The 14,352-nt window shown below is 37.9% G+C and overlaps 1 non-coding gene across 1 annotated transcript; it reads left to right on the top strand.

Moving 5' to 3' along the window:
- The first annotated feature begins 13,502 nt into the window (after positions 1 to 13,502).
- LOC127745302 (small nucleolar RNA R71) lies at positions 13,503 to 13,610 on the top strand. The gene has a single exon (XR_008006499.1). It is a non-coding gene; the product is annotated as a small nucleolar RNA R71 (small nucleolar RNA).
- Positions 13,611 to 14,352: the final 742 nt, after the last annotated feature.

Below are 14,352 nucleotides of genomic sequence, written 5' to 3'. Positions count from 1 at the left end.
CGGAATCTTCGTGGTATAAGCTAGACTGATGGCGGCATTCAAGAGAATCCGGAAGGTCTAAACCTTGTCTGTGGTATTCTGAGTAGGATTCAATGATTGAATGACTGTGACGTGCTTCAATCTCCTGAAGGCGGGGCGTTAGTGACAGACGCAAAAGAATCACTGGATTCTATTCCGGCCTGATTGAGAACCGACAGATGGAATGCCGTGCCGTGACAGGGCATTAGGAATCGTTCCAATGAGAGGATGGGAGGTAGCCATTGACAACGGTGAAACCCTACATACAGCTTGCCATGGAAGGAGACTTGCGTGTTTGAAGAAGAAGACAGTAGGAAAGCAGAGATTCAGAAGATGGAGCATCTCCAAACCTCAACCTATTCTCCATTACTGCAAAACAAGTAACCATTTCGTGTTTTTTTTGCTTTTCACAATCAATCCTGATAATTTCTGATATCCTGACTAAGATTTACAAGATAACCATAGCTTGCTTCAAGCCGACAATCTCTGTGGGATTGACCCTTGCTCACGCAAGGTATTACTTGGACGACCCAGTACACTTGATGGTTAGTTGTGCGGGATTGCAAAAGTGTTATTGCAATTTCGTGCACCACCTGGGGACACCAAATCTGCTGAAGATGTTCTTTTGGAGGAACTTCATTACTACTTTTGTGTCATTAGTGGGTGTTGCTATTGCTTCAACCCATTTAGACACATAATCTACCGCCAGAAGGATGTAGGTGTTTTAGTATGAAGGCGGGAAGGGTCCCATAAAATCTATGCCCTATACATTAAACAACTCAATCTCTAGGATTCCTTACTGAGGCATGCTGTGATCGTGAGAGAGATTGCCAGCCCTTTGGCAACTATCACAGTTGCGGACGAACTCTCTAGAATCCTTAAAGAGAGTAGGCCAGTGAAAGCTACTTTGGAGAACTTTAGTGGCTGTTCGCTCACCTCCAAAGTGTCCTCCATAGTCAGAGCCATGACAATTCCATAAAATTCTCTCTGCCTCTTCTCTAGACACACAGCGTCGAGTTATTCCATCCAAGCATCTCTTAAAGACATATGGCTCATACCATAGGTAATATTTTGCATTATGCATGTGTTTTCGGGCTTGCTTCCCGGTAAACTCTTTGGGAATGAACCATATAGCCTTTTACTTTGCAATTTCTACAAACTAAGGTACTATCCGGATGGCATAGAGTTGCTCATCTGGAAAAGATTCGGATATGTTAGTAGAGGGAGAAGAAGTCTCTGCTTCTGGCTCAATCTGGGACAAGTGATCAGCCACCTGATTTCTTATTTGGCATTTTGAATTGTGCACTTTTACTTAAGTGATTTGAGTTGAAATTACTTGTTCATCATAATTTTCATATCAATTCATCACATGTCCGGTACTTGTTCCTTGTTAATGCTTTTCATTTGTTTGAGTGACTTAACTTGATTTTTATTAAGCTTGTCACTTTTTGTAACAAGTACTTCTCCATGTGACTGTTGCATTATGTGTCATGATGAATAAGTAGTTTTTCGTTCATTAATGGATTGGTTGCTGTTTATTGTATTGTTCTATACCAATTTTTGTGCTTTCACTTGCATAATTGCAATATCCAATATCCAGTACTCAATTCACTTTTTGTGGTTACCAAGTGTTGCTTGTGTCTAAAGTTTTACTTATTCCTTAATTGCAACCTAGGTTACTTGAATGAGGAACACATACTATTTCTTTTGATTGTGTGGATACCGCTTTACCCGGCCAATGTGTATGTTCTAAAGTGTGCGCACACTTAGAATACACACATTGTCTTTTATTATACTGATGAGTGGATAATTTATATACTTTTTGGCATTGTTTTTAGGTAGTTTTTAGTATGTTTTAGTTACTTTTTAGTATATCTTTATTAGTTTTTATGCAAAAATCACATTTCTGGACTTTACTATGAGTTTGTGTATTTTTCTATAATTTCAGGTATTTTCTAGCTGAAATTGAGGGACCTGAGCAAAAGTCTGATTCAGAGGTTGAGAAAGGACTGTAGATGCTGTTGGATTCTGACCCTCTTGCACTCGAAGTGGATTTTCTGGAGATACAGAAGCCCAATTAGCGCGCTTTTAATTGCATTGGAAAGTATACATCTTGGGCTTTCCAGCAATGGATAATAATTCATACTTTTCCTGAGATTTGATGGCCCAAACTGGTGTCCAAACACCCACCAGAGATCCTTTTCTGGCGTAAAACGCTAGAGCTGGCACCAAAACTGGAGTTAAACGCCCAAACTGGCATCCAGGCTGGCGTTTAACTCCAAGAATGGCCTATGCATGTGAAATCTTCAAAGCTCAGTCCAAACACACACCAAGTGGGCCCGAAAGTGGATTTTTGCACTATCTGCACTTATTTACTTATTTTCTATCATCCCTAGTAACTAGTTTAGTATAAATAGCAGTTTTGACTATTGTATTTCATCTTTTGATCATCTTTTGATCTTTTGATCACTTTGAGGGAGGCTAGCCATTCGGCCATGCCTAGACCTTTTTCTTTTATGTATTTTCCAGCGGTGGAGTTTCTACACCTCATAGATTAAGGTGAGGAGCTCTGCTGTTCTTCATGAATTAATGCAAGTACTATTGTTTTTCTTTCAATTCACGCATACTTCTTCTCTAAGATATACTTTCTTTCTTAGTTCAGTTAAGTCAGAATGAAGGGGTAACCCGTGACAATCACCCTCTATCTTCGTTACTCGCTTAGCCAAGATCCGCGTGCCTGACAACCACAAGCGGTCTACATGATGTTGAACGTAGTCATTGGACGACAGCTGGAGTATAGTCTCTTGGGTCTCTGATCCACGGACCGAGTCCGTAAGGTTAGAACCTTCGTGGTATAGGCTAGAAACAATTGGCAGCATTCCTGTGATCTAGAAAGTCTAAACCTTGTCTGTGGTATTCCGAGTAGGATCTGGGACGGGATGACTGTGACGAGCTTTAAACTTACGACTGTTGGGCGTAGTGACAGTGTGCAAAAGGATAGAGATATCCTATTCCAACACAAGTGAGAACCAACAGATGATTAACCATGCGGTAGCTGTACCTGGTATTTTTCATCCGAGACAAGAAATTTGACAGTTGATTAGCCGTACAGAAACCGTAGCCGGACCATTTTCACTTAGAGGATCATACATCTTACCATGGAAAGGAGCACACATGATTAGATGAAGACAATAGAAAAGCAGAGGTTCAGAAGCAACAAAGCATCTCCAAACGCTTATCTGAAATTTTCACCAATGATTTACGTAAGTATCTTTATTTTAATTTACGTTTTATTTATCTTTCAATCATCAAACCTCATAACCATTTGAATTTGCCTGACTAAGATTTACAGGATGACCATATTTTGCTTCAAGCTGGCAATCTCTGTGGGATCGACCCTTACTCGCGTAAGGTTTTATTACTTGGATGACCCAGTGCACTTACTGGTTAGTTGTGCGGAGTTGCAAAAGTGTGATTACAATTTCGTGCACCATATACCACACTCATATGACCTTTTCCTCAATTCCTGATTATTTTTCTCCACAGCAATCCGAGCCCCAATGCCCACCAGCTGGAGGTGGAGCTCTTGAGAGACATTTCCCCCGGATCGTGTTCGTGAACAGAGGACCGTGCAACGCTTAAATGTGGGGGAGGATTCGAAGGATTCGTCATTTTTGGGGCGTAAATTTTCTTTTCCGAACACTTTGCACTTAATTTTTTGCTCTCTTTTATTATGTTTCTTGTAGATATTTTGAGTGTTTTTAAATGTAGCATTGCATTTTTCTTTCGGTATATATAAATATCTTTGCTTATTTCTAGTTATTGCATTTGACATTTTTGCTTTTGCATGGTATATATTTTATAGATATAGGTTGTGAATGGATGTTGTGAATAGCATATGCCTAGCTCAATTTTGATCCTAATTGTTCATGTTAATTTTTTTTGTTTTTTGAAAATTAGGAGAGAACTAGGAAAATTTTGAAAATTGCATCCATCACATACATACATACATATAGAAATAATTTTGGTGAAAAACAACAAGGATTTCCAAGAATTTTATTTTTAGGGCGTTCTATTGAATTGATTTGAAAATTGTTTTTAAACTTGCTTGAATGATTTTTATGAAACATAGAAGGGTGATAGAACAAAACAACCTTGTGAGTTATTGAGCCTTAATGAGTGGTTACACATTTTAACCACTATTTTTGTTCATTGTGTGCTATGCTCCTTCTATGATTGTAATATTGATTTTGCTTGATTCTTTATGTCCAATGTTTGATGCTTTCAATGCATTTAGCATGATTGAGGCCATTTTTGAATTAGACTCACTCACTCATATGGACCTACCCTTGCATCTACCTTAGTTAACCCCTTTTAAGCTTTTTAATCCCTTTTGTTCTAATTGTGACCATATCGAAATCCTAAGCCTAAAACCATGAAATAACCTTGAATTACATCTTTGATTAGCTTAGGTTAAAGTGTGTGTGTCATTTAAGTGTGGGAGAAATTTTGGGAAGCATTGGTGGAGAAAAAATATTTTTTGTTTTGGGGTATGCATTGAAAAAGAAAATTTTGGAAAATGGATGCACATTCAAGTATCAATTTGTTTTAACCATATGCATCTGTCATAGAAAAAGAAAAAAATAGAAATAATAACAACAACAACAACAACAACAACAACAACAACAACAACAATAATAATAATACAAAGTTGCCCCAAAGTAAAGTAATAATATCAATGCATATGGATTGTGATTATAAGAGAATGCTTAAGTATGTGAAAAAGTAAAAAATGGGTAGTTAGGTTTGCATTGGAATTAAATAGGTTGTTGTAGGTTAGATGGGAAGCTTAGGTTAATCAAAGATTCAAATTTCAAGCTCACTTGACCAAATACAATCTTACCTTAACCCTAACCCCATTACAACCATCTAAAGACCTCATGATACTTGCATTCATATATTACATATTTGTTGATTGTTAGATGAAAGGAAAATCCTTGAAAGCATGATTAGAAGGAGATTTGAGTGATTAAACCCTAGACACCAAGTGATTAGAGCGTATACACACCTAGTGAGGGTTCGATTACTCGACTCTATATTTCCATACTTATCGAGAATTCTTGCAAGTTGCTTTATTTTGATGAGTTGAATCAATTCTTTAGATTTTGCTTACATTGGATTATTTCCTTCCTTAGCCCTATATGTCTATATACTTGCTTGGAAATCTGTTTGTTTGTTTTCACCAATTTCATATAGATAGATACTACAGATAGCTATAGCTATATAGTATATACAAACTTGCATGCATATAGGTAGTTGCATTCAATAAGTTGTTTCCCTTTGATCATCCTCCTTGTTGGTTTAGCATGAGGACATGCTATTGTTTAAGTGTGGGAGAATTGGTGAGTCCATATTTGATGAGATATTGTGGCTCGATTTGAGTGGATTTCATCACATAAACCTACACTTAAGAACCAAAATAGCATACTTTTGTGTTTGATCCCTAAATTGAACCTAAATGTGAAAACATGCAATTTTGTGCTTAAATTGAGCAATTTAATTCCACCTTTATTCCATTTGATGCCATGACATGTTTGTTGAGTGATTTCAGGTCAAAGAGGCAAGAATGGATATGCAAAAGTGGAAGGAAGCATGTACAAAGGGACAAAACATGAAGAAAACAAGGAGGAAGTACACAGCCATGCATGCGTGCGCACAAGGATGCGTGCGTACGTACAAAAAGGAAATCAGCATGTGTGTGTGCAAACAACCCTCTGTGCATACGCATAAGTGGAAATTAGGCGAAGTGTGCAAACGCACACATCTGTGCGTACGCACAGGTACTAGCGCGTGCCTCCATTAAAATGTCACGTGGACTCACGTTTTGGGGGTCTCTAGGCCCATTTCTGAAGTGTTGAAGGCTGGTTTGAGAGGCTATATTAAGGGCATGTCAACACATAACAAAAGGAGCCATCTTAGAATAGGAAAAACACATAGTAGAAGTAGGAGTAGTGTAGATTAGGAAATTCTGTTGTAAGGTTTTTAATTAGGGTTTGTAGAATATTATAGTTCAAGTTTTGCATTTGGATTTTGCTATTTCATTGTAAGTATTTCTTTAATCTCTCTTTTAATTACACTACTTGTTCTACACTTTCATATATTTTACTCTCTTTTGTTGATATATGCATAGTTTGCAATTTTGGATTTCTAGTTGTTAAATTTGATGTTTGATGGCTTTTATATGTTTGTTTGAACTTTGAATTGACTTTATTAATTTTGAGCATTTGTGCTTCATAGCTTTCCTTAATTTACCAATTTTGCAATGTTTTATGTTCATGCCCACTATGTGTTTGATGAAATGTCAGTGTTAGTTATGGGGTAGATTTCCACCCCTTGACTTGGGGAAAATGAGTTTATGGATTGCTAGAACCATAATGTCCAACATTTAGTGATTATTCTTGGGTTGTTAGTTGTTATTGTTTCTACTAACGCTAGTTTTTTACCAATTAATTTGGTAAGTTAGTTAGGATTTGTGGATTAATAATAATTATGCTCACTTAACTTATCCTTCGATGTTAAGGGTTGACTAGGTGAGATTAATCCATCATAATTATCATAGTTGTGGTTATGGCAAGGAAGGAATTCTATAACTCATTCCAAGTCAAGGCTTCATTTATGTTTTGAACTACATTTTCATCACTTTATAGCATTACTTGTTTATATTACATACATAGTTCTTTTGTTCTTTTATTACTTTATTATTTGCAATTTTGTCTTATTCTTTTATCTCTTTATTGCTTGCTTTCAATCATTGAAAAACCCCTTTACTTTTCACAACCAAAATTGTGTGTGCTCATTGGCATTAGTTCCTAGGGAAGATGACCCGGGAGTCTAAATGCTCTCGGTTTATGTTTGCTTTGAATTGTGATATCTTTAGAATTGTAAATTGATTAGGATCAATTGTTGGGTTCGGAGCTATACTTACAATGAAAATCTATTTTGTGAAACGCCTAACGTACTTTTGGCTATTATCAGGTCACTTAGAGTCAAGGAAAACCAAATCAACTAACTACTCTAATGTATGAAACAACAATGGACATCAATGACTCAAGGGTCACCAAAGTCAACAATTCCAAGCCAAGAGTGGAGAAAAACTATGTAAAAACTAAGCCAAGCATTTTATCAAACACTTGGTGTACATGAAAATAAAATAATATTAAATTACATTAAAAATAAAATCTAACTACTAAAAGCAAGAAATGATAACAATAACTCAAACAAGCATTAAATGAACATAATACATAAATTTCATTAATTGAAATTAAAATTAACAAAAGTATCCATAAACATAAAAATGACAAAATAAAGAGAAATAACAAGAGAAATAAAGAAGATCAAGATGAAGGAACATGAAAACATAAAGGAAACTACACTAAAACAAGAATTGAAGACTAAAACTAAAGATAAACTAACTAAACCTAACCTAATTCTTGAGAGAGAAGTGAGCTTCTTGATAGGCAAAATTGTGACTCATACTTTTCACAACTCGAACAATTCCTAGCAATGGCTCCAAGAACTTGGTGCACAATACTATGGTTCACACACATTCTTCATAACTTTGCACAACTAACCAGCAAGTGCACTGGGTAGTCCAAGTAATAAACCTTACATGAGTAAGGGTCGATTCCACGGAGATTGTTGGTATGAAGCAAGCTATGGTCATCTTGTAAATCTTAGTCACGCGGATTCTAATGGTTATAATGGTTTTCGAATATAAAGATAAATAAAGCATAAAATAAAGATAGAGATACTTATGTAATTCATTGGTGGGAATTTCAGATAAGCGGATGAAGATACTGTGTTCCTTCTAAATCTCTACTTTCCTACTACTTTCATCCAATCATTCTTACTCCTTTCATGGCAAGCTGTATGTTGGAGGATCACCGTTGTTAATGGCTACCGTCCGTCCTCTCAATAAAAATGGTCCAGGTATGCTGTCACCGCACGGCTAATCATCTGTCAGTTCTCGATCATGTAAGAATAGGATTTACTATCCTTTTGCGTTGTCACCACGCCTTATAGTCGCGAGTTTGAAGCTCGTCACAGTCATTCAATCCCTGAATCCTACTCGGAATACCACAAACAAGGTTTAGACTTTCCAGATTCTCAAGAATGCTGCCAATGGATTCTAACTTATACCATGAAGATTCTGATTAAGGAATCCAAGAGATATTCATTCAAGCTTATTTACATGTAGAACGAAAGTGGTTGTCAGGCACACGTTCATAAGTGAGAATGGTGATGAGCGTCATATAATCATCACATTCATCAGGTTCTTAGGTGCGAATGGATATCTTAGAATAAGAATAAGCATGAATTGAATAGAAGAACAATAGTACTTTGCATTAATACTCGAGGTGCAGCAGAGCTCCACACCTTAATCTATGGTGTGTAGAAACTCCACCGTTGAAAATACATAAGTGATAAAGGTGTTCATTGGTTCCAGCCCCAGAGAGGGAACCAGGATAACCAACACTCAATGGTTCAAAAAGACCAAAAATGGTCTAAGAGAGACCTCTCATACAATAGTAAAAAGTTCTATTTATACTAAACTAGCTACTAGGGTTACAAAGATAAGTAATTGATGTAGAAATCCACTTCCGGGGCCCACTTGGTGTATGCTTGGGCTGAGCTTGAGCTTTACATGTGCAGAGGCTTCTCTTGGAGTTAAACGCCAAGTTGTAACGTATTTTTGGCATTTAACTCTGGTTTGTGACGTGTTTCTGGCGTTTTACTCCAGAATGCAGCAACGCCAATTTGCATCATCTAAACTCAAATAAAGTATGAACTATTATACATTGCTGGAAAGTCCTGGATGTCTACTTTCCAACGCAATTGAGAGCGCACCATTTGGAGTTCTGTAGCTCCAGAAAATTCATTTCGAGTTCAGGGATGTCAGAATCCAACAGCATCTGTAGTCCTTTTTCAGCCTCCTATCAGATTTTTGCTCAGGTCCCTCAATTTCAGCCAGAAAATACCTGAAATCACAGAAAAACACACAAACTCATAGTAAAGTCCAGAAATGTGAATTTTGCATAAAAACTAATAAAAACATCCCTAAAAGTAGCTAGATTCTACTAAAAACTGCCTAAAAACAATGCCAAAAAGCGTATAAATTATCCACTCATCACAACACCAAACTTAAATTGTTGCGTGTCCCCAAGCAAATGAAAATCAATTAGGATAAAAAGAAGAGAATATACTATAAATCTCAAAATATCAATGAATATTAGTTCTAATTAGATGAGCGGGACTTGTAGCTTTTTGCTTCTGAACAGTTTTGGCATCTCACTTTATCCTTAGAAGTTTGGAATGATTGGCATCCATAGGAACTCAGAGTTCAGATAGTGTTATTGATTCTCCTAGTTAAGTATGTTGATTCTTGAACATAGCTACTTTTATGAGTCGTGGCCGTGGCCCTAAGCACTTTGCTTTCCAGTATTACCACTGGATACATAAATGCCACAGACACATGACTGGGTGAACCTTTTTAGATTGTGACTCAGCTTTGCTAAAGTCCCCAGTTAGAGGTGTCCAGAGCTCTTAAGCACACTCCTTTTACTTTGGATCACGACTTTAACCACTCATTCTCAAGCTTTTCACTTGGACCTTCATGACACAAGCACATGGTTAGGGACAGCTTAAATTTTTTTTTTCGCAAGCTTTGTTCTTCACTGCTTTTACTTGCTTCAAGAATCATTTTTATGATTTTTTAAATCATCAATAACATTTCTCTCTGTTCATCATTCTTTCAAGAGACAACAATTTTAACATTCATAAACAACAAGATAAAAAATATGTACTGTTCAAGCATTCATTCAGAAAACAAAAAGTATTGTCACCACATCAATATAATTAAACCAATTTCAAGGATGAATTCGAAACTCATGTACTTCTTGTTCTTTTGTATTAGAAACATTTTTCATTTAAGAAAGGTGAAGGATTCATGGAATTATTCATAGCCTTAAGACATAGTTAATAAATACTAATGATCATGTAGTAAAGACTCAAAACATAGACAAACATATAGCATAAAACTGAAAAACAGAGAGATAAGAACAAGGAAGTTAAGGAATGAGTCCACCTTAGTGAGGGTGGCGCCTTTTTCTTAAAGGACCAATGGTGTTCTTGAGCTCCTCTATGTCTCTTCCTTGCCTTTGTTGTTCCTCCCTCATAGCTCTTTGATCTTCTCTAATCTCATTGAAAATGATGGAGTGCTCTTGGTGTTCCACCCTTAATTGTTTGGAGGAAAATGCATCCCTTGAGGCATCTCAGGGATTTCTTGATGATGAGCTTCCTCATGCGTCTCTTGAGATCCATGAATGGGCTCTCTTGTTTGCTCCATCCTCTTCTTAGTGATGGGTTTGTCCTCTTCAATGAGGATGTCTCCTTCTATGACAACTCCAACTAAGTTGCATAGATGGCAAATGAGATGAGGAAAAGCTAGCCTTGCCAAGGTAGAGGGCTTTTCGGCTACTTTGTAGAGTTCTAGAGAGATGACTTCATGAACTTCTACTTCCTCTCCAATCATGATGCTATGGATCATGATGGCCCGATCCACAGTTACTTCGGATCGATTGCTAGTGGGGATGATGGAGCATTGGATAAACTCCAACAATCCTCTAGCCACAGGCTTAAGGTCCAGTCTTCTCAATTGAACTGGCTTGCTTTTTGAGTCCTTTTTCCATTGAGCTCCTTCCACACATATGTCCATGAGGACTTGGACCAACCTTTGATCAAAGTTGACCCTTCTAGTGTAGGGGCGTGCGTCTTCTTGCATCATAGGTAAGTTGAATGCCAACCTTACGTTCTCTGGACTGAAATATAAGCATTTTCCCCGAACCATTGTAAGCCAATTCTTTGGGTTTGAGTTCATGCTTTGATCATGGTTCCTAGTGATTCATGTGTTTGCATAGAACTCTTGAACCGTTAAGATTCCGACTTGTTGAATGGGATTGGAGAGAACTTCCCATCCTCTTCTTCTAATCTCTTGTCAGATCTCCAGATATTTGCCCTTTTTGAGCTTAAAAGGGACCTCAGGGATCACCTTTTTCTTGGCTAAAACTTCATAGAAGTGGTCTTGATGGACTTTTGAGATGAATCTCTCCATCTCCCATGACTCAGAGGTGGAAGCAATTGCCTTCTCTTTCCTCTTTCTTGAGGTTTCTCTGGCCTTAGGTGCCATCAATAGTTATGGAAAAACAAAAAAAGCTATGTTTTTACCACACCAAACTTAGAATGTTGCTCACCCTCGAGAAAAAAAAGAAAGAATAGAAGAAGAAGAAGAAGAAGATATGGAGGAGAGGGAGAGAGGTGTGGGTTTCGGCCAAGAGGGAGAAGAGAGGGTAGTGTTGTGTGAAAATGAAGAAGGATGGAGGGGTTTATATAGTGGAGGGAGAGGGGTTTGGGTTCGGTCATTTAGGGTGGGTTTGGGTGGGAAAGAGATTTTGAATTTGAAGGTAGGTGGGGTTTATGGGGAAGAGAGATTGAGGTGATTAGTGAAGGGTATAATGTTATTGGATTGTGTGAAGAAGAGAGAAGTGGGGTAGGTGGGATCCTGTGGGATCCACAGATCCTGAGGTGATCCTGTGGGGTCCACAGATCTTGAGGTGTCAAGGATTTCTCATCCCTGCACCTTTTAGGCGTGTAAAACACCCTCTGTATGCAATCTTGGCATTTAACGCTAGACTGCAGCTTGTTTCTGACGTTAAACGCCCAAATGTAGCCTGTTTCTAGCGTTTAACGCCAGCCTGATGCTTGTTTCTGGCGTTAAACGCCAGCTTGGTGCTTGTTTCTGGCGTTAAATGCCAGACAGATGCTTGTTTCTGGCGTTTAAATGCCAGACAGCTCTTCCTCCAGGGTGTACTTTTTCTTCTGCTATTTTTGATTCTGTTTTTAATTTTTGCAATTATTTTGTGACTCCACATGATCATAAACCTAATAAAACATAAAGAACAATAGAAATATAGATAAATAAAAATTGGGTTGCCTCCCAATAAGCGCTTCTTTAATGTCAATAGCTTGACATTGAGCTCTCATGGAGCTTCACAGATGTTCAGAGTATGATGAGGGCCTCCCAACACCAAACATAGAGTTTGAATATGGGGGATTCTCAACACCAAACTTAGGGTTTGATTGTGGGGGCTTTGTTTGACTCTGTATTAAAAGAAGCTTTTCATGCTTCCTCTCCATGGTTGCAGAGGAACATCCTTGAGCTTTAAGGTAGTCCCCATTCAATTGAAGGACTAGCTATCCTCTGTCAACATCAATCACAGCTCCTGCTGTGGCTAGGAAGGGTCTTCCAAGGATGATGCATTCATCCTTATCCTTCCAGTGTCTAGGATTATGAAATCAGCAGGGATGTAAAGGTCTTTAACCTTCACTAATACAACCTCTACCATTCCATAAGCTTGTTTTATTGACTTGTCTACCATCTCTAATGAGATTCTTGCAGCTTGTACCTCAAAGATCCCCAGTTTCTCCATTACAGAGAGTGGCATAAGATTTATACCTGACCCCAGGTCATACAGAGCCTTCTCAAAGGTCATGGTGCCTATGGTACAGGGTATTAAGAATTTACCAGGATCTTGTTTCTTTTGGGGTCCCATGAGGTCTTCCTCATTGGGCTTCATGTCCTCCCCTTCCTTTTTGGATTTGGCCATTTTGATTATATCAATGGCCTTGTACTCTCTTTTTGGATTCTCTTCTGTATTGCTTGGGAGAGTACTAGGAGGAGTTTCAGTGATTTTCTTACTCAGCTGACCCACTTGTGCCTCCAAATTTCTAATGGAGGACCTTGTTTCATTCATGAAACTTAGAGTGGCCTTAGATAGATTAGAGACTATGTTTGCTAAGCTAGAGGGACTCTGCTCAGAATTCTCTATCTGTTGCTGAGAAGATGATGGAAAAGGCTTGCTATTGCTAAACCTGTTTCTTCCACCATTATTAAAGCCTTGTTGAGGCTTTTGTTGATCCTTCCATGAGAAATTTGGATGATTTCTCCATGAGGGATTATAGGTGTTTTCATAGGCTTTATCCATGTAATTCACCTCTGCCATTGCAGGGTTCTCAGGATCATGAGCTTCTTCTTCAGAAGATGCTTCTTTAGTACTGTTGGATACATTTTGTAATCCATTTAGAATATGAGAAATCATATTGACTTGTTGAGTCAACATTTTGTTCTGAGCTAATATGTCATTCAGAGTATCAATTTCAAGAACTCCCTTCCTTTGAGGCGTCCCATTACTCACAGGATTCCTTTCAGAAGTCTACATAAACTGGTTATTTACAACCATGTCAATGAGTTCCTGAGCTTCTGCAGGCATTTTCTTTAGGTGAATAGATCCACCTGTAGAATGGTCCAATGACATCTTAGATAATTCAGACAGACCATCATAGAATATATCCAGGATGGTCCATTCTGAAAGCATGTCAGAAGGACACTTTTTGGTCAGTTGCTTGTATCTCTCCCAAGCTTCATAGAGGGATTCACCTTCTTTCTATCTGAAGGTTTGAACATCCACTCTAAGCTTGCTAAGCTTTTGAGGAGGAAAGAACTTGGCTAAGAAAGTAGTGACCAGCTTATCCCAAGAGTTCAGGCTATCTCTAGGTTGAGAGTCCAACCATGTTCTAGCTCTGTCTTTTACAGCAAAAGGGAAAAGCATAAGCTTATAGACCTCAGGATCAACTCCATTGGTCTTAATAGTATCACAGATCTGCAAGAATTCAGTTAAGAACTAAAAAGGATCTTCTGATGGATGTCCATAAAACTTGCAATTCTGTTGCATCAGAGAAACTAATTGAGGCTTTAGCTCAAAATTGTTTGCTCCAATGGTAGGGATTGAGATGCTTCTTCCATGGAAGTTGGAATTTGGTATAGTAAAGTCACCAAACATCTTCCTTGCACGTTCACCATTGTTATTAGGTTCGGCCATGTCTCTTTCTTTTTCAAAATTCTCTGTAAGGTTTTCTCTGGATTGTTGTGCTTTAGCTTATCTTATCTTCCTCTTCAGAATCCTTTCAGGTTCAGGATCTGCTTCAACAAGAATGTCCATGTCCTTGCTCCTGCTCATATGAAAAAGAAGATAACAGAAAAGAAGAAGAATCCTCTATGTCACAGTATAGAGATTTCTTTATGTGAGTAGAAGAAAAGAAGAATAAGAATGAAGAGAAAAATTCGAACATAGAGGAGAAGAGAGGGTTCGAATTTTAAGATGAAGAGAAGTGTTAGTAAATAAATAAAATAAATAGAAAGAGATGAGAGGCAGAGAATTT

This window comes from Arachis duranensis, chromosome 2 (genome assembly GCF_000817695.3).
Source record: "Arachis duranensis cultivar V14167 chromosome 2, aradu.V14167.gnm2.J7QH, whole genome shotgun sequence".
Lineage (NCBI taxonomy): Eukaryota > Viridiplantae > Streptophyta > Magnoliopsida > Fabales > Fabaceae > Arachis > Arachis duranensis.
This window is presented reverse-complemented; position numbering and strand designations above follow the sequence as displayed.